At 41.2% G+C, this 27,109-nt stretch overlaps 1 long non-coding RNA gene across 2 annotated transcripts; it reads right to left on the reverse strand.

Moving 5' to 3' along the window:
• Positions 1–22,375: 22,375 nt before the first annotated feature.
• LOC139829912 (uncharacterized) lies at positions 22,376–26,527 on the reverse strand. 2 transcript variants are annotated; one of them, XR_007872190.2, is made up of 6 exons: positions 26,098–26,527; positions 25,876–26,015; positions 25,634–25,710; positions 24,674–24,749; positions 24,403–24,514; positions 22,376–22,827 (listed from the first exon to the last, which is right to left on the reverse strand). It is a non-coding gene; the product is annotated as an uncharacterized lncRNA (long non-coding RNA). The 2 variants fall into 2 exon arrangements; XR_007872195.2 differs by having other exon boundaries at positions 22,378–22,827; positions 25,876–25,972; positions 26,062–26,513.
• Positions 26,528–27,109: the final 582 nt, after the last annotated feature.

The following is a 27,109-nucleotide window of genomic DNA, read 5'->3' on the forward strand; positions in this document are numbered from 1 at the left end:
TTATCGACTCTTCACTCCATAAACATGTGGTCCTGTTTACTGAGTTCAGTTTCGCTTGGGGACAAGCGAAGTCTAAGCTTGGGGGGAGTTGATACGTCCAATTTGCATCACTATTTTATATCATAATTTGCTGTTATTCATTGATATATTTCATATTTGGACACAATACTTATGTTATTTCATCTATTTTGCATGTTTCATCATTATTGGAGGATCAAGCACCGGAGCCAGGATTCTGCTGGAAAAAGCACCGTCAGAACGCAATATTTCGGAAGATCAACTGTGGAAGGAAATTATACCAAAAATCCTATTTTTCCAGATGACGAAGGAAGCCAGAAGGGGGAGCTGAGAAGACCCAAGGTGGGGCCAGACCACAGGCCGGCACGGCCCATGGGCTGGCCGCGCCACCCTGTGGTGTGGGGGCCCCACAGCCCCTTTCGCCTCCTTTTCTTCGCGAAACCCTTCGTCCCGAAGACCTAAGCCACAGAGGGTACCTCACGAAGAGTTACAGCCGCCTCTGCGGGGCGGAGAAGACCAGAGAGAAAAGAGCTCTCCGGCGGGCTGAGATCCGCCGGGGAAATTCCCTCCGGGAGGGGGAAATCGACGCCATCGTCACCGTCATCGAGCTGGACATCATCTCCATCACCATCATCATCATCTCCACCATCATCACCGCCGTCTCCACCGCTGGACATTGTCACCGCCGTTGCAATTTGGGTTTGATCTTGATTGTTTGATAGGGGAAACTCTCCCGGTATCGATTTCTACTTATTGTTGATGCTATTGAGTGAAACCATTGAACCAAGGTTTATGTTCAGATTGTTATTCATCATCATATCACCTCTGATCATGTTCCATATGATGTCTCGTGAGTAGTTCGTTTAGTTCTTGAGGACATGGGTGAAGTCTAACTGTTAGTAGTGAACTATGGTTGAGTAATATTCAATGGTATGATATTTAAGTTGTGGTGTTATTCTTCTAGTGGTGTCATGTGAACGTCGACTACATGACACTTCACCTTTATGGGCCTAGGGTAATGCATCTTGTACTCGTTTGCCAATTGCGGGGTTGCCGGAGTGACAGAAACCTAAACCCCCGTTGGTATATCGATGCAGCAGGGATATCAGGATCTCAGAGTTTAAGGCTGTGGTTAGATTTATTCTTAATTACTTTCTTGTAGTTGCGGATGCTTGCAAGGGGTATAATCACAAGTATGTATTAGTCCTAGGAAGGGCGGTACATTAGCATAGGTTCACCCACACAACACTTATCATAACAATGAAGATTATTTAGCCGTATGTAGCGAAAGCACTAGACTAAAATCCCGTGTGTCCTCGAGAACGTTTGGTCATTATAAGTAAACAACCCGGCTTGTCCTTTGTGCTAAAAAGGATTGGGCCACTCGCTGCAATTGTTACTCTCGCACTTTACTTACTCGTACTTTATTCACCTGTTACATCAAAACCTCCTGAATACTTGTCTGTGAGCATTTACAGTGAATCCTTCATCGAAACTGCTTGTCAACACCTTCTGCTCCTCGTTGGGATCGACATTCTTACTTATCGAAAATAGTACGATACACCCCCTATACTTGTGGGTCATCATTCACCAACATGGTAACGCAACGTTCAAGCGATGTAGAGTTAACCGGTATGATAAAAAATTATCAACGATCATGTTCCCTGCATGTGTAAGATGATGGCTATCAGAGTCAAGTCAAGCATGCACACATTTCATTACACCAGGCATAGAACATAGTATGCATATATGTTACATAACTAGCAGATATATGTACGACCACGCAATTTATTTATCAATGTAGATCCTGCACTTATTGATCACTATAGACCATGCACTTGACTGATTATTAAGAGAAACATTGTATGAAAAAATTAGACAGCATATGCATGGTCACATTTAAAATTTGAATCTAAAAGTATTGTGTGTGTTAAAGTGTACCTGCCACAACAAATTAGTGAGAAGATTTTTAGGAGTAAAGAAACTTTCTTGGTTAAGAATTTAAGAAATGCCTAGATTTAGCCTTAGCCGGATGTGCTGGTCGAATATCCTCTGTGTTACCATAGTTTGTGATGATTGTCAATGAGGCTCTGATAATCCAGCAACCACGCCCAGCACTCATCGCGTGGCGCAGAGCTTCACGTGCGTGCAATGTGTGATCTTCCATTATTGACTTCAAGTTGGCGACAACATACACCGTCAAGGTGACATGTTCGATGTCCGGGCATGATACTCCCTGGCCAGTGGAATTCATCATATCGGGCAGTTGCGTTGAATATATTACGCTCTATTCCTGCACAAAATAGATTTCTTAATTATTTGTCAATGTAAACAGAATATATTACGCAAATTTTCTCCAATCAGACGCGTCACGCTTAGCGCAGATCTTTCCCTAAATAAAATATATTTCATAAATATTCATCAACCAAATGCGAATTGTTTTAGGTAGATGTATTTGCAAAATATATTAAGAAAATTTTCACTGATGAATGCGGCGCGCGGATCTATCCCTGAAAAGAGAAATATTTCTTAAATAGTCACCGACCGAATGCGGGTCGCGTCCTATAGATGTATTTACAAGTAAGAAAATTATTACAAACCGGACGCCGTACATCTATCCTTGGACAAAATACATTTCATAAATATCCTCGACCAAATGCGGGTCGCTTCATGTAGATGTATTTACAACATATATTAAGCCAAATTTCACCGAATTTAGACGTTGCACGGACCTATCTCTGATCAAAATAGATTTTTGAAATGTTGCTGACTAGATGCGAGGTTGTTCACCAACATGGTAACGCAACGTTCAAGCGATGTAGAGTTAACCGGTATGATAAAAAATTATCAACGATCATGTTCCCTGCATGTGTAAGACGATGGCTATCAGAGTCAAGTCAAGCATGCACACATTTCATTACACCACACATAGAACATAGTATGCATATATGTTACATAACTAGCAGATATATGCACGACCGTGCAATTTATTTATCAATGTAGATCCTGCACTTATTGATCACTATAGACCATGCACTTGACTGATTACTAAGATAAACATTGTATGAAAAAATTAGACAGCTTTTATATGCATGGTCACATTTAAAATTTGAATCTAAAAGTATTGTGTGTGTTAAAGTGTACCTTCCACAAAAAATTAGTGAGCAGATTTTTAGGAGTAAAGAAACTTTCTTGGTTAAGAATTTAAGAAATGCCTAGATTTAGCCTTAGCCGGATGTGCTGGTCGAATATCCTCTGTGTTACCAATTAGTTTGTGATGATTGTCAATGAGGCTCTGATAATCCGGCAACCACGCCCAACACTCATCGCGTGGCGCAGAGCTTCACGTGCGTGCAATGTGTGATCTTCCATTATTGACTTCAAGTTGGCGACGACATAGCCTTATTAACTTTGAATGATAGCCATGTCAAAAAAATCTTTGAATGATAGTGGTACATATCCAAATCTAAAGTACACATGAAGAGTGTGCTCAAAATCTTACCAATGAATCGGATTATTTTACGTAGATGTATTTGCAGAATATATTAAGAAAATTTTCACCGATGAACACGGCGGGTGGATCTATCCCTGAAAAAAGAAATATTTCTTAAATAGTCACCGACCAAATGTGGGTCGCGTCCTATAAATGTATTTACCAGTAAGAAAATTATTACAAACCGTACGCGTACATCTATCCTTAGACAAAATACATTTCATAAATATCCTCGACCAAATGCTGGTCGCTTCATGTAGATGTATTTACAACATATATTAAGAAAAATTTCACCGAATTTACATGTTGCACCAACCTATCTCTGATCAAAATAGATTTTCCAAATATTGCTAATCAGATGCGAGTTGGTTCACCAATATGGTAACGCAACGTTCAAGGGATGTAGCGTTAAGCGATCTGATAAAGAATTATCAACGATCATGTTTCCCGCATGTGTAAGACGATAGGGCTACCAGAGTCAAGCCCACGCAAGCACGCATTTCATTACACCACGCATAGAACATAGTATGCATATACATAACTAGCAGATATATGTATGACCATGCAATTCATTTATCAATGTAGATCCTGCACTTATTGATCACTATAGACCATGCACTTGACTGATTACTAAGAGGAATATTGTATGAAAAAATTAGACAGCTTTGTATATGCATGGTCACATTTAAAATTTGAATCTAAAAGTATTGTGTGTTAAAATGTACACTACACCTGCCACAACAAATTAAGTGAGCAGATTTTTAGGAGTAAAGAAACTTTCTTGGTTAAGAATTTAAGAAATGCCTAGATTTAGCCTTATTAACTTTGAATCATACCCATATCAAAAAAACTTTGAATGATAGTCGTACATATCCAAATCCAAACTACACATGGAGAGTGTGCTCAAAATCTTACCAATGAATCTGTTAAATGAATTCTGGAGGATGTGGAGAGGTCCAATAGTCTACACCGAGTCTAGGTTCGAAGATACCCTTGAGTAAAAAAATTGAAATTTCCGAAGGACTATATTATTTTAACAAAAATAGTCACAATATTATTTATTACAATTTTGTTTTGCATGCAATTTAGGGTATTTATGTCTTGGAAAAGATATATATGAAATATCACATGTGATTGATATAACTGTATGATTTTATGAAATGTTGTATCTATGTAATATAAGAAAATATGTAGCATTTGAAATAATTTAAGTTCACATAATGATCTAACATTATATAAAATAATTTACTTAATGTTCCAAACATATTCAATACGCTAAGGAGAATGCCCTCGCACTTGCGAGGGCCACCTTGCTAGTTAATGAGAATATAAGATTGATGGCCGAATTGCGTGCTAGGTGGGAAAAAAGAAGAAAATGCTAAAGAAGACAATATAGCTAAAGTTTGGAATATTACCACCACTAGTAATGCTAATGCTCCACATGTTGCTGCACCTCCTACTATCAATGGTAAAATAATTGGTGTTGGCAATGTTTCTACTTCTAATGCAAAGCCTGCAAAATTGCCGGAACCTGCTGAAACTGCTTGTGATAAAACTGCTTAATTTTTTTCCAACATTGGGGCCAATGATCCCATTGCTTTAGATTATAATGGTTTAGATTTTGATGATTGTCACATCTCCGAAGTTATAAAGTTCTTACAAAAACTTGCTAAAAGTACTAATGCTGGTGCTATAAATTTGGCCTTTACAAAACATATTACAAATGCTCTCATAAAAGCTAGAGAAGAGAAATTAAATCGTGAAGCTTCTATTCCTAGGAAGTTAGAGGATGGTTGGGAGCCCATCATTAAGATGAAGGTCAATGACTTTGATTGTAATGCTTTATGTGATCTTGGTGCAAGTATTTCCGTTATGCCTAGAAAAATCTATAACATGCTTGACTTGCCACCATTGAAAAATTGTTATTTGGATGTTAATCTTGCTGATAATTCTACAAAGAAACCTTTGGGGAGAGTTGATAATGTTCGCATTACTGTTAACAATAACCTTGTCCCTGTTGATTTTGTTGTGTTGGATATTGAATGCAATGCATCTTGTCCCATTATATTGGGAAGACCTTTTCTTCGAACTGTTGGTGCTATTATTGATATGAAGGAAGGTAATATTAAATATCAATTTCCTCTCAAGAAAGGTATGGAACACTTCACTAGAAAGAGAATGGAGTTACCTTTTGATTCTATCATTAGAACAAATTATGATGTTGATGCTTCATCTCTTGATAACACTTGATACACACTTTCTGCGCCTAGCTGAAAGGCGTTAAAGAAAAGCGCTTATGGGAGACAACCCATGATTTTACTACAGCACTTTTGTTTTATATTTGAGTCTTGGAAGTTATTACTACTGTAGCAACCTCTCCTTATCTTAATTTTGTTGCATTGTTTTGCCAAGTAAAGTCTTTGATAGTAAGGTTCATACTAGATTTGGATTGCTGCGCAGAAACAGATTTCTTTCTGTCATGAATTTGAGCAGTAGGATCTGTAGGTAACTCAGAAAATTCTGCCAATTTACGTGAGTGATCCTCAGATATGTACGAAACTTTCATTCAATTTGAGCATTTTCATTTGAGCAAGTCTGGTGCACCTAGAAAATTCGTCTTTACGGACTGTTCTGTGTTGACAGATTCTGTCTTTTATTTCGCATTGCCTGTTTTGCTATGCTTGATGGATTTCTTTATTCCATTAACTTTCAGTAGCTTTGTGCAATGTCCAGAAGTGTTAAGAATGATTATGTCACCTCTGAACATGTGAATTTTGATTATGCACTAACCCTCTAATGAGTTGTTTTGAGTTTGGTGTGGAGGAAGTTTTCAAGGATCAAGAGAGGAGGATGATACAATATGATCAAGGAGAGTGAAAGCTCTAAGCTTGGGGATGCCCCGGTGGTTCATCCCTGCATATTTCAAGAAGACTCAAGCATCTAAGCTTGGGGATGCCCAAGGCATCTCCTTCTTCATCGACAACATTATTAGGTTCCTCTAATGAAACTATATTTTTATTCCATCACATCTTATGCGCTTTACTTGGAGCGTCTGTATGTTTTTATTTTTGTTTTGTTTGAATAAAGTTGGATCCTAGCATTCATTGTGTGGGAGAGAGACACGCTCCGCTGTTGCATATGGACAAATATGTCCTTAGGCTTTACTCATAATGTTCATGGCGAAGGTTGAAACTGCTTCGTTAAATTGTTATATGGTTGGAAACGGGAAATGCTAGATGTGGTAATTGGTATAATATCTTGAATAATGTGATACTTGGCAATTGTTGTGCTCATGTTTAAGCTCTTGCATCATATACTTTGCACCTATTAGTGAAGAAATACATAGAGCTTTCTAAATTTTGGTTTGCATGATTGGTCTCTCTAAGGTCTACATATTTTCTAGTAAGGGTCGATAAACAAGGAAGACGGTGTAGAGTCTTATAATGCTTACAATATGTCTTTTATGTGAGTTTTGCTGTACCGGTTCATACTTGTGTTTGTTTCAAATAACCTTGCTAGCCTAAGCCTTGTATTGAGAGGGAATACTTCTCATGCATCCAAAATCCTTGAGCCAAACACTATGCCACTTGTGTCCACCATACCTACCTATTACATGGTATTTCTCCGCCATTTCAAAGTAAATTGCTTGAGTGCTACCTTTAAATTTCCATTCTTCGCCTTTCCAATATATAGCTCATGGGACAAATAGCCTAAAAACTATTGTGGTATTGAATATGTACTTATGCATCTTATCTCTTATAAGTTGCTTGTTGAGCGATAACCATGTTCCTGGGGACGCCATCAACTACCCTTTGTTGAATATCATGTGAGTTGCTATGCATGTTCGTCTTGTCTGAAGTAAGGGCGATTTACCATGAGTTGAATGGTTTGAGTATGCATATTGTTAGAGAAGAGCATTGGGCCGCTAACTAAAGCCATGATCCATGGTGGAAGTTTCAGTTTTGGACAACTATCCTCAATCTCTTATGAGAATATTATTTGTTGTTGAATGCTTATGCATTAAAGAGGAGTCCATTATATGTTGTCTATGTTGTCCCGGTATGGATGTCTAAGTTGAGAATAATCAAAAGCGAGAAATCCAATGCGAGCTTTCTCCTTAGACCTTTGTACAGGTGGCATAGAGGTACCCCTTTGCGACACTTGGTTAAAACATATGTATTGCGATGATAATCCAGGTAATCTGAGCTAATTAGGACAAGGTGCGGGCACTATTGGTAATCTATGCATGAGGCTTGCAACTTGTAGGATATAATTTACATAATGCATATGCTTTATTACTACCGTTGACAAAATTGTTTCTTGTTTTCAAAATAAAAGCTCTAGCACAAATATAGCAATCAATGCTTCCCTCTGCAAAGGGCCATTCTTCTACTTTTATGTTGAGTCAGTTTACCCATTTCTCTCCATCTTAAGGAGCAAACACTTGTGTGAACTGTGCATTGATTCTTACATACTTGCATATTGCACTTATTATATTACTTTATGTTGACAATATCCATGAGATATACATGTTACAAGTTGAAAGCAACCGCTAAAACTTATATCTTCCTTTGTGTTGCTTCAATGCCTTACTATGAATTTATTGCTTTATGAGTTAACTCTTATGCAAGACTTATTGATGCTTGTCTTGAAAGTACTATTCATGAAAAGTCTTTGCTATATGATTCAATTGTTTACTCATTATATTTACCATTGCTTCGAATCGCTGCATTCATTACATGTGCTTACAATAGTATGATCAAGATTATGATAGCATGTCACTTCAGAAATTATCTTTGTTATCGTTTACCTACTCGGGACGAGTAGGAACTAAGCTTGGGGATGCTGATACGTCTCCAACGTATCGATAATTTCTTATGTTCCATGCTTGTTTTATGATGATACACACATGTTTTATACATACTTTATGTCATATTTATGCATTTTCCGACACTAACCTATTAACGAGATGCCGAAGAGCCAGTTGCTGTTTTCTGCTGCTTTTGATTTCAGAAATCCTAATAAGGAAATATTCTCGGAATTGGACGAAATCAACGCCCGGGGGCATATTTTTCCACGAAGCTTCCAGAACACCGAAAGGGAACCGTAGTGGGGCGACGAGGCGCCGCCACACTAGGGCGGCGCGGCCCAGGGGGGCCCGCGCGGCCCTAGCGTGTGGGGCCCCCGTCAGCCCTCCGACTCCGCCCTTCCGCCTCCTTAAAGTCTTCGTCGCGAATACCCCAGTACCGAGAGCCACGATACAGAAAACCTTCCAGAGACGCCGCCGCCGCCAATCCCATCTCGGGGGATTCAGGAGATCGCCTCCGGCACCCTACCGGAGAGGGGAATCATCTCCCGCAGGACTCTTCACCGCCATGGTCGCCTCCGGAGTGATGTGTGAGTAGTTCACCCCTGGACTACGGGTCCATAGCAGTACCTAGATGGTCGTCTTCTCCTAATTGTGCTATCATTGTTAGATCTTGTGAGCTGCCTAACATGATCAAGATCATCTATTTGTAATGCTACATGTTGCGTTTGTTGGGATCCGATGAATAGTGAATGCTATGTTATGTTGATTATCAATCTATCATCTATGTGTTGTTTATGATCTTGCATGCTCTCCGTTATTAGTAGAGGCTCTGGCCAAGTTTTTACTTGTAACTCCAAGAGGGAGTATTTATGCTCGATAGTGGGTTCATGCTTCCATTAAATCTGGGACAGTGACAAAAAGTTCTAAGGTTGTGGATGTGCTGTTGCCACTAGGGATAAAACATCAATGCTATGTCTAAGGATGTATTTGTTGATTACATTACGCACCATACTTAATGCAATTGTCTGTTGTTTGCAACTTAATACTGGAGGGGGTTCGGATGATAACCTGAAGGTAGACTTTTTAGGCATAGATGCATGCTGGATAGCGGTCTATGTACTTTGTCGTAATGCCCAATTAAATCTCACACTACTCATCATAACATGTATGTGCATGGTCATGCCCTCTTTATTTGTCAATTGCCCAACTGTAATTTGTTCACCCAACATGCTATTTCTTATGGGAGAGACACCACTAGTGAACTGTGGATCCCGGTCCATTCTTTACATCGAATACAATCTACTGCAATACTTGTTCTACTGTTCTCTGCAAACAATCATCATCCACACTATACATCTAATCCTTTGTTACAGCAAGCCGGTGAGATTGACAACCTCACTGTCACGTTGGGGCAAAGTAATTTGGTTGTGTTGTGCAGGTTCCACCTTGGCGCCGGAATCCCTGGTGTTGCGCCGCACTACACTCCGCCGCCATCAACCTTCAACGTGCTTCTTGGCTCCTACTGGTTCGATAAACCTTGGTTTCTTACTGAGGGAAAACTTGCCGCTGTACGCATCACACCTTCCTCTTGGGGTTCCCAACGGACGCGTGCTGTACGCGTACCAGTAGTAGCATTGCATTTATCAATAAAATCATCATCAAGTTCCACATAATCCTCATCAGGATCATCACTAGAGTATTCAACAAACTCAGGTGAATTAACAGGTGTAACAACATTTTCATTAGGAGTTTCAGTATTTTCAATTTGTCTAGACCTAGCAATTGTAGCATCTAGAAAAGATCCCAATGAACCACTATCATCAAGCACAGCAGAAGCATCATCAAAATTATAAGAGTTTTCAGATTCAGCAGAAGTACCAGCAAGTGAAGCTTGCGGTGGTGAAACAAGTTGACTTATCACAGATGGTGAATCAAGAGCAACAAAGGTACTCAGAGTTGTACCTTTTCTTGTAGTGGATGGTAATATGGCGACTTTAGAATCGCGAGATTTACCCATGATGGAGAATTTGCAGCGAACAATATCAATTCAAGTGAACTTCCAAATAAAGCTATAATCCCCGGCAATGGCGCCAGAAAATAGTCTTGATGACCCACAAGTATAGGGGATCGCAGCAGTCTTCGCGGGAAGTAAAACCCAATTTATTGATTCGACACAAGGGGAGCCAAAGAATACTTGAAAGCCTTAACAGCGGAGTTGTCAATTCAGCTGCACGTGGAAACAGACTTGCTCGCAAGAGTTTATCAGTAGTAACAATTTATAGCAGTAGCAGTGGTGAAATATCAGCAGCAGTGTAACAAAAACAGCAGTAGTGATTATAGTAAACAACATGATTAAAATACTTTAGGCACAGGGATGGATGAACGGGCGTTGCATGGATGAGAGAAACTCATGTAACAATCAAAGTAGGACATTTGCAGATAGTGATAAAACAGTATCCAAGTACTAAACAATCCATAGGCATGTGTTCCATATTTAGTCGTACATGCTCGCAATGAGAAACTTGCACAACATCTTTTGTCCTACCAGCCGGTGGCAGCCGGGCCTCTAGGGAATCTACTGGAAATTAAGGTAGTCCTTTTAATAGAGCACCGGAGCAAAGCATTAACACTCCGTGAACACATGTGATCCTCACATCACCGCCTTCCCCTCCGGTTGTCCCAATTTCTGTCACTTTGGGGCCTCGGGTTCCGGACAGCGACATGTGTATACAACTTGCAGGTAAGATCATAAAACAATGAATATCATCATGAAACAATAACATGTTCAGATCTGAGATCATGGCACTCGGGCCCTAGTGACAAGCATTAGGCATAACAAGTTGCAACAATATCATCAAAGTACAAATTACAGACACTAGGCACTATGCCCTAACAATATTATGCTATTACACGACCAATCTTATCCAATCCCTACCATCCCCTTCAGCCTACAGCGGGGGAATTACTCACACATGGATGGGGAAAACATGGCTGGTCGATTGCTGCTTGTGACGGTAAAGCACACGTCCGCTGGGAACCCCAAGAGGAAGGTATGATGCGTACAACGGCAAGTTTTTCCCTCAGTAAGAAACCAAGGTTATCGAACCAGTAGGAGTCAAGAAGCACGTTGAAGGTTGATGGTGGCGGAGTGTAGTGCGGCGCAACACCAGGGATTCTGGCGCCAACGTGGAACCTGCACAACACAACCAAGATACTTTGCCCCAACTTAACAGTGAGGTTGTCAATCTCACCGGCTTGCTGTAACAAAGGATTAGATGTATAGTGTGGATGATGATGTTTGCAAGAAAACAGTAGAACGAGTATTGCAGTAGATTGTATTCGATGTTAAGAATGGACCGGGGTCCACAGTTCACTAGTGGTGTCTCTCCCATAAGATAAATAGCATGTTGGGTGAACAAATTATAGTTGGGCAATTGACAAATAAAGAGGGCATGACCATGCACATACATGTTATGATGAGTAGTGTGAAATTCAATTGGGAATTACGACAAAGTACATAGACCGCTATCCAGCATGCATCCATGCCTAAAAAGTCCACCTTCAGGTTATCATCCGAACCCCCTCCAGTATTAAGTTGCAAACAACAGACAATTGCATTAAGTATGGTGCGTAATGTAATCAACAAATACATCCTTAGACATAGCATTGATGTTTTATCCCTAGTGGCAACAGCACATCCACAACCATAGAACTTTCTGTCACTGTCCCAGATTTAATGGAGACATGAACCCACTATCGAGCATAAATACTCCCTCTTGGAGTTACAAGTAAAAACTTGGCCAGAGCCTCTACTAATAACGGAGAGCATGCAAGATCATAAACAACACATAAGTAGATTGATAATCAACATAGCATAGTATTCAATATTCATCAGATCTCAACAAACGCAACATGTAGCATTACAAATAGATGATCTTGATCATGTTAGGCAGCTCACAAGATCCAACAATGATAGCACAATTAGGAGAAGACGACCATCTAGCTACTGCTATGGACCCATAGTCCAGGGGTGAACTACTCACACATCACTCCGGAGGCGACCATGGCGGTGAAGAGTCCTCCGGGAGATGATTCCCCTCTCCGTCAGGGTGCCGGAGGCGATCTCCTGAATCCCCCGAGAAGGGATTGGCGGCGGCGGCGTCTCTGGAAGGTTTTCCGTATCGTGGCTCTCGGTACTGGGGTATTCGCGACGAAGACTTTAAGTAGGCGGAAGGGCGGAGTCGGAGGGATGACGGGGGCCCCACACACTAGGGCCGCGCGGGCCCCCCTGGGCCGCGCCGCCCTAGTGTGGAGGCGCCTCGTCGCCCCACTTCGGTTCCCTTTCGGTATTCTGGAAGCTTCGTGGAAAAATAGGCCCCTGGGCGTTGATTTCGTCCAATTCCGAGAATATTTCCTTACCAGGATTTCTGAAACCAAAAACAGCAGAAAACAGCAACTGGCTCTTCGGCATCTCGTTAATAGGTTAGTGCCGGAAAATGCATAAATATGACATAAACTATGTATAAAACATGTGAGTATCATCAATAAAGTAGCATGGAACATAAGAAATTATAGATACGTTTGAGACGTATCAAGCATCCCAAGCTTAGTTCCTACTCGTCCCGAGTAGGTAAATGATAACAAAGATAATTTCTGAAGTGACATGCTATCATAATCTTGATCAATACTATTGTAAGCACATGTAATGAATGCAGCGATTCAAAGCAATGGTAAAGACAATGAGTAAACAATTGAAACATATAGCAAAGACTTTTCATGAATAGTACTTTCAAGACAAGCATCAATAAGTCTTGCATAAGAGTTAACTCATAAAGCAATAAATTCAAAGTAAAGGCATTGAAGCAACACAAAGGAAGATTAAGTTTCAGCGGTTGCTTTCAACTTGTAACATGTATATCTCATGGCTATTGTCAACATAGAGTAATATAATAAGTGCAATAAGCAAGTATGTAAGAATCAATGCACAGTTAACACAAGTGTTTGCTTCTGGGATGGAGAGAAGTGGGTAAACTGACTCAACATAAAAGTAGAAGAATGGCCCTTCACAGAGGGAAGCATTGATTGCTATATTTGTGCTAGAGCTTTTATTTTGAAAACAAGAAACAATTTTGTCAACGATAGTAATAAAGCATATGCATTATGTAAATTATATCCTACAAGTTGCAAGCCTCATGCATAGATTACCAATAGTGCCCGCACCTTGTCCTAATTAGCTCGGATTAACATGGATTATCATCGCAATACATATGTTTTAACCAAGTGTCGCAAAGGGGTACCTCTATGCCGCCTGTACAAAGGTCTAAGGAGAAAGCTCGCATTGGATTTCTCGCTTTTGATTATTCTCAACTTAGACATCCATACCGGGACAACATAGACAACAGATAATGGACTCCTCTTTTAATGCATAAGCATTCAACAACAAATAATATTCTGATAAGAGATTGAGGATAGTTTTCCAAAACTGAAACTTCCACCATGGATCATGGCTTTAGTTAGCGGCCCAATGCTCTTCTCTAACAATATGCATACTCAAACCATTTAACTCGTGATAAATCACCCTTACTTCAGACAAGACGAACATGCATAGCAACTCACATGATATTCAACAAAGGGTAGTTGATGGCGTCCCCAGGAACATGGTTATCGCTCAACAAGCAACTTAATAAGAAATAAAATACATAAGTACATATTCAATACCACAATAGTTTTTAGGCTATTTGTCCCATGAACTATATATTGCAAGGATAAAGGATAGAAATTTTAAAGGTAGCACTCAAGCAATTTACTTTGGAATGGCGGAGAAATACCATGTAGTAGGTAGGTATGGTGGACACAAATGGCATAGTGTTTGGCTCAAGGATTTGGATGCATGAGAAGTATTCCTTCTCAATACAAGGCTTAGGCTAGCAAGGTTATTTGAAACAAACACAAGTATGAACCGGTATAGCAAAACTCACATAAAATACAAATTGCAAGCATTATAAGACTCTACACCGTCTTCCTTGTTGTTCGACCCTTACTAGAAAATATCTAGACCTTAGAGAGACCAATCATGCAAACCAAATTTTAGCAAGCTCTATGTATTTCTTCACTAATAGGTGCAAAGTATATGATGCAAGAGCTTAAACATGATCCTTATGAGCACAACAATTGCCAAGTATCAAATTATTCAAGACATTCTACCAATTATCACATGTAGCATTTCCCGTTTCCAACCATATAACAATTTAACGAAGCAGTTTCAACCTTCGCCATGAACATTATGAGTAAAGCCTAAGGACATATTTGTCCATATGCAACAGCGGAGCGTGTCTCTCTCCCACACAATGAATTCTAGGATCCATTTTATTCAAACAAAACAAAACAAAAAGCATACAGACGCTCCAAGTAAAGCGCATAAGATGTGATGGAATAAAAATATAGTTTCACTAGAGGACCCTGATAATGTTGTCGATGAAGAAGGGGATGCCTTGGGCATCCCCAAGATTAGATGCTTGAGTCTTCTTGAAATATGCAGGGGTGGACCACCGGGGCATCCCCAAGCTTAGAGCTTTCACTCTCCATGATCATATTGTATCATCCTCCTCTCTTGATCCTTGAAAACTTCCTCCACACCAAACTCAAAACAACTCATTAGAGGGTTAGTGCATAATCAAAATTCACATGTTTAGAGGTGACATAATCATTCTTAACACTTCTGGACATTGCACAAAGCTACTGAAAGTTAAGGGAATAAAGAAATCCATCAAGCATAGCAAAACAGGCAATGCGAAATAAAAGGCAGAATCTGTCAAAACAGAACAGTCCGTAAAGACAAATTTTTTAGGTGCACCAGACTTGCTCAGATGAAAATGCTCAAATTGAATGAAAGTTGCGTACATATCTGAGGATCACTCACGTAAATTGGCAGAATTTTCTGAGTTACCTACAGAGACTACTGCTCAAATTCGTGACAGCAAGAAATCCGTTTCTGCGCAACAATCCAAATCTAGTATGAACCTTACTATCAAAGACTTTACTTGGCACAACAATGCAACAAAATTAAGATAAGGAGAGGTTGCTACAGTAGTAACAACTTCCAAGACTCAAATATAAAACAAAAGTGCTGTAGTAAAACCATGGGTTGTCTCCCATAAGCGCTTTTTTTAACGCCTTTCAACTAGGCGCAGAAAGTGTGTATCAAGTATTATCAAGAGATGAAGCATTAGATGCTCCATTATCTATAGTGGCATTAAGAGCTTTGTCAATTTTAGGCCTATAATGGTTTTTTGGTTTAGGCACCTTAGAAACATACATGAACTTTTACTCCTTACCCACATAAGCTTTCTCCTTAAACTTAATAGAAGAAAAAGTTGAACCCAAGGTTCCCATAGCTTCTTCAAGTTCACTAATCCTTTGGGTTTGATTATCATGGATAGCACAAGCTTCTAAGATGGCAATTCTCTCATTAACTCCAGCTAGTGATTTGTCAAGTTTATCAGTGCTATTAAGTAATTCCCCCAATTTAGTCTCAATACTTGGAAGATTTTGCTCTATGGTTTCCAATTTTTTCATGACATCTTCAAAAGAGATTTCAGTTTTAACTTCATTAATAGGTGGTATTCCAAATAGACTCTCAATAATGCAACTAGCTTCTAAAGCGGGAGTGCCTAGGAACTTACCTCCTGCAAGACAATCAAGAACATACCTATTCCAGCTAGAGATACCAACATAAAAATTCCTGAGTAGGATAGTGGTGGAGTGTTTCTTAGTGCATCTATTATGAGCATCACTAATTCTATACCAAGCATCTTTTAAACATTCTCCCCCTTGTTGTTTAAACGAATGAACTTCAACTTCAGGATTACTCATTTTAGCAATAGTAAATAAAGCAAACTAGATAAAGTAAATGCAAGTAACTAATTTTTTTGTGTTTTTAATATGGCAAACAAGATAGCAAATAAAGTAAAGCTAGCAACTAATTTTTTTGTGTTTTGTTTTAGTGCAGCAAACAAAGTAGTAAATAAAATAAAGCAAGACAAAAACAAAGTAAAGAGATTGGAAGTCGAGACTCCCCTTGCAGCGTGTCTTGATCTCCCCGGCAACGGCGCCAGAAAAAGTTTTGCTGCTTGTGACGGTAAAGCACACGTCCGTTGGGAACCCCAAGAGGAAGGTATGATGCGTACAGCGGCAAGTTTTTCCCTCAGTAAGAAACCAAGGTTATCGAACCAGTAGGAGTCAAGAAGCACGTTGAAGGTTGATGGTGGCGGAGTGTAGTGCGGCGCAACACCAGGGATTCCGGCGCCAACGTGGAACCTGCACAACAAAACCAAGATACTTTGCCCCAACTTAACAGTGAGGTTGTCAATCTCACCGGCTTGCTGTAACAAAGGATTAGATGTATAGTGTGGATGATGATGTTTCCAAGAAAACAGTAGAACGAGTATTGCAGTAGATTGTATTCGATGTTAAGAATGGACCGGGGTCCACGGTTCACTAGTGGTGTCTCTCCCATAAGATAAATAGCATGTTGGGTGAACAAATTACAGTTGGGCAATTGACAAATAAAGAGGGCATGACCATGCACATACATGTTATGATGAGTAGTATGAAATTCAATTGGGCATTACGACAAAGTACATAGACCGCTATCCAGCATGCATCTATGCCTAAAAAGTCCACCTTCAGGTTATCATTTGAACCCCCTCCAGTATTAAGTTGCAAACAACAGACAATTGCATTAAGTATGGTGCGTAATGTAATCAACAAATACATCCTTAGACATAGCATTGATGTTTTATCCCTAGTGGCAACATCACATCCACAACCTTAGAACTTTCTGTCACTGTCCCAGATTTAATGGAGGCATGAACCCACTATCGAGCATAAATACTCCCTCTTGGAGTTACAAGTAAAAACTTGGCCAGAGCCTCTACTAATAACAGAGAGCATGCAAGATCATAAACAACACATAGGTAGATTGATAATCAACATAGCATAGTATTCAATATTCATCGGATCCCAACAAACGCAACATGTAGCATTACAAATAGATGATCTTGATCATGTTAGGCAGCTCACAAGATCCAACAATGATAGCACAATTAGGAGAAGACGACCATCTAGCTACTGCTATGGACCCATAGTCCAGGGGTGAACTACTCACACATCACTCCGGAGGCGACCATGGCGGTGAAGAGTCCTCCGGGAGATGATTCCCCTCTCCGGCAGGGTGCCGAAGGCGATCTCCTGAATCCCCCGAGATGGGATTGGCGGCGGCAGCGTCTCTGGAAGGTTTTCCGTATCGTGGCTCTCGGTACCGGGGTATTCGCGACGAAGACTTTAAGTAGGCGGAAGGGCGGAGTCGGAGGGCTGACGGGGCCCCCACACGCTAGGGCCGTGAGGCCCCCCCTGGGCCGCGCCGCCCTAGTGTGGAGGCGCCTCGTCGCCCCACTTCGGTTCCCTTTCGGTGTTCTGGAAGCTTCGTGGAAAAATAGGCCCCTGGGCGTTGATTTCGTCCAATTCCGAGAATATTTCCTTACTAGTTTCTGAAACCAAAAACAACAGAAAACAACAACTGGCTCTTCGGCATCTCGTTAATAGGTTAGTGCCGGAAAATGCATAAATATGACATAAAGTATGTATAAAACATGTGAGTATCATCAATAAAGTAGCATGGAACATAAGAAATTATAGATACGTTTGAGACGTATCATCGATGGAGAGGCGTCGGTGGTGATGATGGCGATGATCTCCTCCAATTCCCTGTCCCGGCGGAGTGCCAGAACGGAGTTTCTGGTCCCAAGACGGAGTTTCGCGATGGTGGCGACGTTCTGGATGTCTTCTGGCGATTTCGACTTCCCGTCTCGCATTTTAAGATCAAAACCCTTAAATAGTCCAGAGGGGGGCGTCAGAGGATGGCCGAGGCGGCCTCACCATAGGGCGGCGCGCCCCCCTCCTAGGTCGCGCCGGCCCATGGTGTGGGGGCCGTGGGCCCCCCTGGCCTGCCCTTCTGGCTCCGTGAATCTTCTGGGAAAATAAGCCCTTTGACATTAATTCCGGGGATTTTCCTGAAAGTTGAATTTCTGCACAAAAACGAGACACCAAGGCAATTCTGCTGAAAACAGCGTTAGTCCGTGTTAGTTGTATCCAAAATACACAAATTAGAGGCAAAACAATAGCAAAAGTGTTCGGGAAAGTAGATACGTTTTGGACGTATCAACCACCGGGGACGACACCACTTGGGGTGAAGAAGACAAGATTCGCCGTCGCGACTCCATTGAAGGGCCTCCAAACCTGGAGGTTGAACAAACGATGCTCCATCGGCATCCTGCAAAGCTGCCCTTCGGTTATCGGATTCGGTTGGCAAACGCTGGCCACCGATGTTGTGCTCCTATAGATGCACCTTCCCGAGCGCCGCATGATCAAAGCATGCACGGGATCACCATCCTCCTTCCTCCTTCCACCACCACAACAACATAGAAGACCTTGCACAACAGCGCCTGCAGCTGAAATCAAATGGCAAGAAAGACCCTTATTTACGGAGCTTCCAGGAGGCCTCCTCTCCATCGTCACCGGCTCCGTCCATGGGAGCACAACGACGAACAGGACAACCACCAGATGGCGCCAGATCTGGGTCAAGCGACCTGGAACCTTTCTCCCGGCAAGAAGCCGACATACAGCACAAGGCTGACAACCTGCACAAGGGCAGAACTCAAAGCTACACCTACCAAGCACTGCGTTACTACTACTATGTACAAGAGAAGTGATACGTCCAAAACGTATCTACTTTCCCGAACACTTTTGTTATTGTTTTGCCACTAATTTGTGTATTTTGGATACAACTAACACAGACTAATGCTGTTTTCAGCAGAATTGCCCTGGTGTCTCGTTTTTGTGCAGAAACTCAACTTTCAGGAAAATCCCCGGGATTAATTCCAATGGGCCTATTTTCATAGAAGAGGGACGGAGCCAGAAGACCAGAAGGAGGGGGGCCACGAGGCACCAACCCCATAAGGCGGCGCAGTGGGCCCCTGATGACCCACAAGTATAGGGGATCGCAACAGTCTTCGAGGGAAGTAAAACCCAATTTATTGATTCGACACAAGGGGAGCCAAAGAATATTTGTAAGCCTTAACAGCGGAGTTGTCAATTCAGCTGCACCTGGAAACAGACTTGCTCGCAAGAGTTTATCAGTAGCAACAGTTTTATAGCAGTAGCAGTAGTGAAATAACAGCAGCAGTGTAACAAAGACAGCAGTAGTGATTATAGTAAACAGCAGGATTAAAATACTGTAGGCACAGAGATGGATGAACGGGCGTTGCATGGATGAGAGAAACTCATGTAACAATCAAGGTAGGGCATTTGCAGATAGTAATAAAACAGTATCCAAGTACTAAACAATCCATATGCATGTGTTCCATATTTAGTCGTACGTGCTCGCAATGAGAAACTTGCACAACATCTTTTGTCCTACCAGCCGGTGGCAGCCGGGCCTCTAGGGAATCTACTGGAAATTAAGGTACTCCTTTTAATAGAGCACCGGAGCAAAGCATTAACACTCCATGAACACATGTGATCCTCATATCACCGTCTTCCCCTCCGGTTGTCCCAATTTCTGTCACTTTGGGGCCTCGGGTTCCGGACAGCAATATGTGTATACAACTTGCAGGTAAGATCATAAAGCAATGAATATCATCATGGATTGATAACATGTTCAGATCTGAGATCATGGCACTCGAGCCCTAGTGACAAGCATTAAGCATAACAAGTTGCAACAATATCATAAAAGTACCAATTACGGAGACTAGGCACTATGCCCTAACAATCTTATGCTATTACATGACCAATCTCATCCAATCCCTACCATTCCCTTCAGCCTACAATGGGGGAATTACTCACACATGGATGGGGGAAACATGGCTGGTCGATGGAGAGGCGTCGGTGGTGATGATGGCGATGATCTCCTCCAATTCCCCGTCCCGGCAGAGTGCCAGAACGGAGTTTCTGGTCCAGAGACGGAGTTTCGCGATGGCGGCGGTGTTCTCGATGTCTTCTGGCAATTTCGTCTAACCCCCGTGCGTTTTTAGGTCGAAGCCCTTAAGTAGTCGAAAGGGGGGCACCTGGGGCTGCCCGAGGCACCGCCACCACAGGCCGGCGCGGCCCAGGGGCCTGCCTCGCCGCCTGGTGGGGTGGCTGCCTCGTGGCCCCCCTCCTTCTGGTCTTTTGGCTCCGTTATTCTTCTGTGAAAATAGGCCCATTGGAATTAATCCCAGGGATTTTCCTAAAAGTTGAGATTTTGCACAAAAACGGCAATTCTGCTGAAAACAGCGTTAGTCCGTGTTAGTTGTATCCAAAATACACAAATTAGAGGCAAAACAATAGCAAAAGTGTTCGGGAAAGTAGATACGTTTTGGACGTATCAACTCTCCCTAAGCTTAGCTTATTGCTTGTCCTCAAGCAATTCAGTTAACAACTGAGTGCGATAAAAGAACTTTCACGAACACATTTGCTCATATGATGTCAATATTCTCCTGATATGGACAAGTACTTAGGCAATTCATAATAAGATACATGCAAATAAAGTCATCTAATAGCTATGTCAATCATGGAAAAGGTACCAACAAATTAATAATAAGCATCATGAATCATGTCTATCAGCAAGATTGCAATGTTCATAAAAGGATATGATAAAGTGGTATCTCGCTTGCCCGTATTTGTAAATGCTCGGCCACCTTTGAAGTTCATGGAAAGACTGGAAGTAGAGATTATCAAAGATAAAAGCATCAAATTTATACCACAGTTAATCACATTTTGGGACAAGCATATTATACTAAGAATGATAGCTGTGCTCTCAAGAAAGTGCTCAAAGAAAGGATGGTGACTCAACATAAAAGTAAAAGATTGACCCTTCGTATTGGGAAGTAGGGATTAACATGCGCTAGAGCTTTTCATTTTTAAAACGGGAGTAAAATTATTTTGAGAGGTGTTTGTTGTTGTCAACGAATGGTAGTGGGCACTCCAACTACCTCGTCAACCAGACTTTCAAGAGCGGATCCCATGAATGACGTTATCTCTACCAGCAAGGTAAATCATCCCTCTTCTCTTTTGTTTACACACGTACTTTAGTTTCATTATGGATGAAACTCCCCCAACCTTTGCTTACACAAGCCATGGCTAACCGAATCCTCAGGTGCCTTCCAACATTCTCATACCATGGAGGAGTGTCTATTTGCAAATTAAGTTGCTTACTGATAAATCAGGGCAAAACATGTGAAGAGAATTATTGATGAAAGTTAATTAATTGGGGCTGGGAACCCCGTTGTCAGCTCTTTTTGCAAAATTATTGGATAAGAGGATGTGCCACTAGTCCATTGATGAAAGTCTGTCAGGAGTAAATAACAAGGTTGAAAGATAAAACACCACATACTTCCTCATGAGCTATAAAACATCGACACAAATTGAGAAGCATTTTTAAGGTTTAAAGGTAGCGCATGAGAATTTACTTGGAATGGTTTGAAATGACATGCATAGGTATTTATGGTGGACACTTTGGAATAACTTGGTTTTCAGGGGTTTGGAAGCACGAGCAGCGTTCCCGCTCAGTATAAGTGAAGGCTAGCAATAGACTGGGAAGCGACAATCAAGAGAGCAACAACTGTCATAATCATGCTTGCGGCAAAATAAATTAACGGAGGCATAAAAGTGATACAAGAACTCTGAGGCAAAGTAAATCATCGAGGCTTAATTGACTTTTGTTCAGTCATATGCATGCGTGAGCATGTGCCAAGTCGATTCAAGTGAATTATTCAGAGGAGGATACCACAATGTAATACCTATTTATAAATAAAACAATGCAAGCAAATATTTATGACATGCTACTCATATTAATAAACTGGAGCTAGACATGAGAGATCATGAACTACTAGACTTTCTTAAATGACATATACCTCACATGAACCAACTAAGAATGCTCACATGGATGAGTATATGTACAAAAATGAAAACAAATAGAGTTCATACCAGCCTCTCACCGCAGTCGAGTTGTCGTAGATCGTCATTATTGCCTTTCACTTGTGTAGCTTGAATAATATGGAATGAAAACCAAGCTCCAGCCACCGAAGACTGCTGAACTTCATAATGAACTTTACAAAACCAAAGAAGAACAACAAATATATTGTGGGGACCCCGGACTAGCTGTCCAAAATCCCTGTTATGTATACAGTTCACGATCCCATGATCAGTGCGTCGTGAACACATAGCCGAACTGATATCAAATTACACCATCCATTACAAAGCGGAATAAGAAAATTACAACATGGTCACATGACCAATACTTACATAAATGCCCTCGAAGGGCCTAACTAAACATCAGAGTAGCAACATCACTTCAGCAGCGCAGTACCCAAGTCATCTGCCATAACCCTACAGGCAACTGACTGGGAAGACGTTCCTAGCTCGCATAGACGTCGTCAACTCCTTCTTCATCCATCGTGTTCCTCCAAGTCTGGCCAAGTAAATAGCCAGGGACAAAGCCGTGAGTACATTTGAATTGTACTCGCAAACCATCAAGAAGGTGATAACAATTCTAACTAAAGAAGACAAGAGAGGAAGAAGAGTTTCTCTCGTGGATAAAGCATGTGAAAGAGAAATAGTTTCTCTTGTTGATATAGCATACCGGCATCTCAAGTGATGCGGACACTATGGTGGTTCTATGACATCTCTATATCTTTGTTAAAGAAAAGTTCCTCTACATGAAACACTAGGAAGGGAGCAACCCAATTTATTTGTCCTTCCCGACCATCTCCATATGGTCGACACAACCTTTCCCGTACCCTTCCGGTACTTCAAAACAAGTTCTTTCCTTTCATTTGCCAAACCATTTTGTAAACCAAAACTCATCAGGCTAAGCAATAGCCATTCCAATCGTCCATGACCGCGGACGCGGCTATTCGAATAGATTTAACTCTGCAGAGTGTGCGCACTTTCCCCACAAGAACCGATAAATCCGCCGAGATCATCCCCGGTTCGTCATACTAAAGTATGTGAGTCTCGGATAATCAGTCATAGCCTTTCGCCTGTCTCCCTTGTCATGAGTCCTTCCCTGCGGGCTTACCCCTTCCCGGCACCCCGGCAACATACCTCCTTTTGAGCGTATCTCCGGCGCCATGACAGAAGACCCTCAGTAATCATCCGGCTGCAAGTTAATGCAGTGTATTGCCTCCTTCAGAGCGCAACCCGGTGTCAGAGGTCATCGTGACCCTCCTAGAGAGTGGTGAAGGTATCTCATGTCAACTTCAACAAACTACGGACTAAGCCCGTGCCCACTTTGGATATTGTGGTTGCGCTAGTTAATTGTCATGGGTGAGTACTTAGGCGCCAAAGTTTTCATAAAACCCAACCTTTTTCATATCCTCATCATTTTTACCAAATCCTTTCCTTTCATAAATTCTCACTTGGGGAAAACATCATGCCCAAGGTTTTATCAAAAACTTTTACAACAAGGTAAAACCTTGAGGGTTTTCCCAACCTAAAGTTTCATGAGCTGAACTACTATTGCACTACGGCCGAGATGAGAGTCATCACGCCATAGAGGGGTATAAAGGTGTAGTGGAGTGAATCATACTTGCTTATGGTAAGCATGTATTATGACAACACAAGGAGGAATATACTCTCAGATTTGTGGTGGTAACTATACAACTTAGATAGTGGAGTATTACTATCCAACATACTCTCCAATAGGGTACACGGCATACTCCTCTCAATTGGAGAATACACCAAGATCATGACATAGACACCTCTATACTACAAAGGGGGTGGGTGTGATGTAAGTTATTTTCTTGAGATTATGCATGCTCAAGTTGGGCATACATGATAACCAATGGGAGTAGCACGGCCATGATGCCATGTATCCCATAATCACAAGACAAAGGTGGAGTATCACCACTAGGGAGTACCCCACTTGGAAACACACATAGATGACATAAATAGAGAGAATAACACACATAGAATTCAAGGTGCTTTGGACATCAACAAATGACATCCAACTAGACACCAAAACAGAGATCAAAAGATGGCTTGCCTTGGCTTATTTGTCCCTGGACTTCTTCAACTTCATCAATATAAGAATCCCGTCAATATAAATAAAATCCTTGTCCGAACCACTTCTTCTTCTTCTCCGGAATTGTTCGCATCTATCGTCGGAAAATATAAAAGGAACACAATCAAAACTATTGCACCAACAAAACAACAAGCAACAAGCATCAATCAAAGACTAACCACTCTTATACGGCTAACATATTAAAGACTTATAGATACTACAAAGCAACTAAAAGAGAACCCATTTTATTTACCTAGTAAGGGTATGAGAGTATCACCACTTAGCAATTGCCTCTCTCGGTTATCACCATGGTATGAACCAAACATCCCCTGGTAGATAACATCATAAAGAGGACAAGAGCATTAGTTTGACATCAAATACATTCACATTATATTTTGAAACATTTTTGGAAAAGCGGGAAATCATTCTCTCTATTTTGTAAAGCTTACACAACACTACACAAGAATAGGAAGCAAATGATATGCCCCACCATTTGAAAACTTAAGCAAAACAAAAGAGCTAATGTTAAATTGCAGAGGTTTTGTTTTGCAATCATAAAACAAAGGTTGCCCATTTCTAATAAAAAGAGTTGGTCAAGGGTTCTAAATAAACCGAAAGGTTTTGCTTCAACAATGCATGTCACACATATACATTACCAACAGCAACAAATATGAATGAACAGAGACTAATAATATTTTTCCTAGATATCCAGTACTAATACAAGACTAACCCAATTGGAATCACCCAAAAATATTAAACCTACAATTTTAGGAATTTCTTTGAATCTGACTGTCCAGAAAACAAGATCTGTAAGCCATAAATCGTAGAAAAATCCTAAAAATATGAGGCCACTTGCATTTGAAAGGTAATTAAACAGAGAAGCATACACAATTGGATTTGGGTTCAAATTGTTTCTGAAACTCTCACAAATGGATTGGCAAGTTTACTGCATGTTTTCACCATTTGCTTTAACTATGGAGTTGCAGAACAGATAAAGGTTTGAAACTTGTTTGAGATGATTAAGAAAACATTCAGCAATCCTATAGAAGTGGAATCACTCAATTAGGTTCAAAAATGGATTTTTGATGAATTAAAAGCTAACAGCCATGTCTGCAGAACACACAGAAAAAGTTTAATTCACCACAAATCGTACACAACTCATAAAAATATGAGGTCAGCTGCATCTGAAAGGTATTAAAACGGTGGTTCTTACCCAACTGGTTTCATTCAAAAATACGTTTCCAAGCTCCTGGTTTAATTCGACAAAGTCAGATCTGACCAGACCTTGATCTGTGAACCATTTCAATTTCAGGAGGTCAATCGAAGTGAAACCACCGCCAAAATGAAGGTATTGGAGAGGGCTTTCACCCACAGTTTAGTTTGCTCAAAAAGGTTTGGTAAAACGGGAGAAATCTAACAAACAGTGATTCTGCATGTTTGCAGAACTTTATTTACCATGCAAAATCCGTAACGAATTTGAGGATGAGGCCGACGCCAAGTTGTAGATCTTTTCAATACCTATCTGCAGAACTTTGAACCACTCGATTTGGATCTGCACACGAGATTTGGCGGATTTTACAAGATCGTACCAGAATCTGAAACAGCAAGAAAGCAGAAATTACAGCAAGTTTTTGGACGAACTTTGCTCAAGAACTTCAGATCTGAGGATTGCTCAACCTTCTCCATGCTTGGACCAACATGCACCTGCATCAAGATCCAATCTTAGCAATGGAGGAAGAAGAAGAGGAGATTAAACCATCTAGGGTTGGGGAGAAGATGGAGGGGAGGCTCTCATGGTGAGGGGAAGCTTGAGGGAGGAGGGAGCTTCATCTTGGAGTGCCTTCCATGGCCATGGCCGGCCATGGAGCTAAGGAGGAGCAGCAGCTCATGGTGGAGGGCAGGGAGAGAGTGTGAGGGAGTGGAGAGTGAGAAAAATGAGCCAAAGGGGAGGTGGAGTGGCCGGCCAACCTCCTTATAAAGAGGGAGGATGGTGGCTGCCTCCTTTTTGATTGGCCAAGGATGGTGGCTGCCCAATTAATTGTTTGGTTAGGTGGGAGGGCAAGGCTTGTAAGAGAAGAAAGTGAGGATGAAGAAATTTCAGCTCATGCATGCCAAGAGTTTGGCATGGCCGGCTATTTCTTCTTGACAAACACAAGTGATCATGCAAGATGCAAATGCCACTTTATGTAAGTCGACCAAGGTTGAGGGTTGGGATGGTTAGCTGGGAGTGGCTTGATGATGCCTTCAAATTAGGAAGAGAGATGATAATAAACATTGGTGCCAATGTTGAAGAATAAAGCAATTTGATCAAATTATCAATTTGTCCAAGAGATGGTGGTGGTGATGGTGGTCTAGACAATTGCAGAGCAAGACTAAGAGAGATGGTGAGTGAAATAACCATATACTCACAAGGATGATTATATTGACATACATCATCAATTCATGAGGTCAAGGTGATGATGGAAAAGAATAGAGGAGTGAGATAGGCATAATGAAATATAAGTTGCTCTACAAATAAGAGGTCAATTGGGAGTGATTTGAAAGTATCAAATGATCATCCATTTGATCAAGAATTGGAGGATGGAGGGGATACAATGTGGTGGATCAGAGATGTGCATAAGATGTGCAAGTTTTGCCATTTGAAAAAGGACTCATTTGAAAAGTATTTGAAACACCTCAATTGTCTAGG

The sequence above is a fragment of the Lolium perenne genome, chromosome 6 (assembly GCF_019359855.2).
Source record: "Lolium perenne isolate Kyuss_39 chromosome 6, Kyuss_2.0, whole genome shotgun sequence".
NCBI classification, from domain to species: domain Eukaryota; kingdom Viridiplantae; phylum Streptophyta; class Magnoliopsida; order Poales; family Poaceae; genus Lolium; species Lolium perenne.